This window comes from Morone saxatilis, unplaced genomic scaffold (assembly GCF_004916995.1).
Source record: "Morone saxatilis isolate NCDOM2014 unplaced genomic scaffold, NCSU_SB_2.0 Contig22, whole genome shotgun sequence".
NCBI lineage: Eukaryota > Metazoa > Chordata > Actinopteri > Moronidae > Morone > Morone saxatilis.
In genome coordinates this window covers 6,396,499-6,400,838 of record NW_023339785.1, presented here as the reverse complement: position 1 = coordinate 6,400,838, position 4,340 = coordinate 6,396,499, and positions in this window count along the sequence as shown.

The window sequence follows — 4,340 nt, the reverse complement described above, 5'->3', positions numbered from 1 at the left end:
AGGAAGATCTTTCCCAGTCAGTTTGAATAAATTTAACCCTCTGTGGACATAAAATAATTACCAACTGCTGTCAGCCCTGTGAAGGCTCAAAGGAGTTATATTTGCACATTGAGTTCCAGTGGATCATCCTTCATACAAAAACATATAATCAATCAGAGAGGGAGGTGAAATGTACAGTAGAGAGCGGCTAAGTTATTAATGTGCCTCACACATGTTTGATTCATCTTACTTATACTACAACTCCTTGAATGATATTTAGCCCATGGCTAAGCACTGTGAGTTTAGATGCATTAGGAAATAATTTTTAGATTAATTAACTTTGAGATATCATTTGGCAGTCAGATATGGAAATTCTATAACGGAAGTTTTTTTTTGTTAAAGCAGCCACATGGCTTTATTTTAGACACTTGTACTAGACCCTGGTGTTGAGAACCTTGTAGGATGAGGATCTTTTCATGTTTTTTGTTTTACATTTACTGTTTATATAAACTTTTATAGCTGTAGGCTAAAGACTGTAGCTCACTGGTTGAAATGATAGATTGCATTCTACAGGTCCTGTGTGTGTATGCGTTTGTGTGTTTGTGTTAGTAGGTAGCAAAAGCGATGCTTTGTGCCTGTCTGTTAATATAAATTTCAATTCAGTTTCCATTGTCTGACAGCAATGATGACACAACTGTCTCTGTCAGATTTTCATCTCTTTTGACAGACTCAAAGTTCAACACATTTGAGCTTTTGCTGGGTGATAGACTTGACACCAGGCGCTCGGAGCCATTCCTATCTTTATTTGAAAGCCGCAAACAAACAGATGCAGACCAACATCACTGAGAGATGATAAGAGGAGGCATAAGTGCTCCAATTTTAAAAAACATGTTCTGATAATAACATCTAGTGTCCTAGCAGGTCATTTGCTGGTTCGGATTTTTACTGTTAACTCTCAACACAAGTTAATTGCTGACACCTGAACTAACAATGAAAAAAAGCCCCAAATAACCCTATTATGATAAAGTGCATATTTAAGACGTTATCATACAATTAATTTAAAAGGTATGATTGCCCAAATAGTTGATATCTATTATTAGTATTGGATCTAACTATATTTAAACATCAGGGCTAAAATAGTTTTTTCAAGTTATTTTAATCATTGACTTGATTTAACATTAATGAATGTATCTAAGAAAACAGCAAAAACATACGAAGCCCCTAATGGGCATGGAGAAGAAAAAAATACATGGGTTAAAAATATATATATGGGTGAAAAAACAGATAGGTGGGAAAAAAAACCTTTGCGTTTACATCTCATTTGTGGCCTGATAAACAATAAAGTCATCATTTTCATATCCCCATAGCTAGTTTCACCAAAACCAGTGAATAAAATTTGAGTTTTTGTACAGTAAGGCCAGGGTGCCTTCCTGCCTTTCATGACACAAGTATACTAGCTGTAAAAAAGTTTTGGGAGAGAACGCAAACCTTTTTTGTTTGTTTTTTTACCCATGTCCCCTTAGGTGCTCCATAAAAAGCCTGTACAATATGACACTAATTTAAATATCAAACTGCTTTTTTTTGTGTCGTTGGTACACCACCTCGCCTTCGATAAAAGCTTAATTTTTAAGAGAAAAGAATAGATATAGGATTACTGCCTCAGCTTAACACTTCCTTGGGGGAAATCCTAATGACAATTTAAGCAATCTCATTGTCGACAAATTTATCTAAATGTAAAAGGTTAGTTTCATTATGTGTGAAAATCAGTACAGTATCAGATCTGGAATAACATTTCTGTCAGGGGTGAAATCACTGTGCCTCTCACTCTACTGCCATCCACTGTATCTGCTACTGAAAATTTTTATTGCCCACTCTGCTGTCATCCAAATCCCTCCTCTTTCACTCACTCACAACAAGCATTTTCAAAATCAACAACAGGCTGAAACAGAGTAAAACTTCTCTGACAAATAACTTTCCATGAGCTTTATGTGTGACGTAATGACAAATTGGCCACATTTTCACATAGAAATTAATGTGGAGACGCATTGCTCCACTTTGCCTTGATATCAAACTTAAAACTTATGGCACAACCCCACTGAGGCCTAATTTGACAAACTGCAATGTAAGAAGATTTTTTCCTCCAGGCGGTAAAAAGAAATGTGCAAATTTAAATACAACAATTTACATTTTCTGGTTTGGTCAACTCGCAAAGGGGGAGTAATTTAAATAATCTAATTATAATAAAGTCCTTCTCAATTGTTGTGACTCAAATTGAAATGCTCAAGAAAGTAGAAAGTTTGCAGCCCAGATTCTTCTCTAGTTTTCATGTTTTTGTGAATCAAAATATTTTTCTTTGAATTCCACTGCATTTGCACCAATGTATTTCTAGTGACTTATAATAATAATAATAATAATAATAAAACTTTATTTATACAGCACTTTTGAAAAAAAGTTAGAAAGTGCTTTACGTGGTTGGATTAGGATGTAAAAAATGTAGGACTGCAATAAGGAACAGTCCACATTAGAGGAAGCATCACCCACCACTACCAAAAAAAAATCGAGTTTGATAAATAAGATTTAAACCCGTCTGTAACAGTACCCCTGATGCTAACCCACTCTTCAAGGTGATCCCATATAATAGGGTGATCCACTGTGTCAAATGCTGAGCTGAGAAACCTAGAACATTTTAAATCAAACAATCTAGCTGTAAGTAAAAATATCATTTGTCAGGTGCTATTTATCTAAGATATTATAATTATTATTAACTTAGAAATAGCACTAATATTTCTAAAGGCTAGATTTCTAGAAAAGTGGGTACACTACTGTGTGCTTAAAGCAGGAGGAAACATAGCCAGTGGACAGAGAGGTATTTACAATGGATAAAATAGTAGAGAGTAGAGAGAAAACAGTCACATGTCAGCATACAGCAAGAAATAGTGCAGACTGTGCAAGTATAAAATGTAATTGACCTAGTTTGCACACATAATGCATGAAGAACAATACATGCAGCATCTAAACGTTGGAGTGATAACATTGAAATTAATATATAATTGGATCGTAGTTATTTTTCCATAGAAAATCAGTTTTTCCTCCAATGTCAAACCTCCTGCTGCACTCTTCCCCGACACGGCTCATGGCAGCATGAGGAGAAATATGTAATGTGCTAATAATGTATGCACAAACAAAAACACAGATTATGACTGCCTTCATGCAATCTGCAGATGCTCAAACACACAAACTGGATCTGGCTGTTTCAACAATAAAGATTTCTCAATGTAGCTCTCTGATTAAAAAGCTCTGGGTTTTTGAAGGGGATCAAAAATCAGTTGTTTCTTTTCATCCATAATAAATTCTAAGCTATTTTTATGAGTGAAGCACACTTCTGTTAAATTTGCTAATTTGACTTTGCTGTTACGTGGTTGTTCATCTACTATGAGACTACATAAGTATATCTCTGGATATGGCATATATGGATGGATATGAAGCGACTGACACTGTTGACAGCCTTTTACTGCGTGGAGATGATTTACAGCCTACATAACAACAAATCAGCATTATTTTACCTCTACTTTCGGCTTGTCTGATTAGTTTTACTTTCTATAATATATCAGGATTAAATTCATTTTTTATCCTCAATTTAGTTTTGGTCGGTTATGTTACTGAGGATTTATTTTTTTTCCATTTTACTTAATGTATTCTACTTTTTATGTTGGAAAACTATTTCACCTCCATGCTAGTTTTACCTGAGTTCAGAATTTATTATATAGAAATAAAGCAATGACACACTTCACTCTGCAATTTTCCTACCACCGTGCCTCAGTGCCTTTCAAAGGCAGTATACAGCATTTACATACCATAGGAAAATAATTTCAACAAATAATGTCAATATTATCCCTCTCCCTCTTGAGTCTGTACTGGCTATCAGAGCAGCTTTACTGAAGAACAACATTACAGTCACCTTGCTAGCTGCCGTTTACCAATTGTGCTGGCTCATATTGTCAGCTATCTTTTAAGACGTCTTTTATCATCTCAGAGCAGAATCTTATGTAAGCAGGTGAGGTGCATTTTCTGATTTGTTGGGTTTTCCCATTTGCCGCAACTAATTCAGTGTCTCAGGTCCTTGATTCCAGCTGCTGTTTACTGTGTCTATTGATTATCACTGCAACCCTCACTGAAGGATCCACACTTCAAAAGGACTGAGTAGCTTTTCAGACGTTAGCTGACGCTGGTTGGTTCCATAAACACTGTACCCATATTAATTAATCTAATACTATACATTAAGTTATTTATTTCTTTGTTTTAAAAAAAAAATTGTCTGTTCACCCAGCATGTTGGACAATTCATTTACGTAATATTACAAA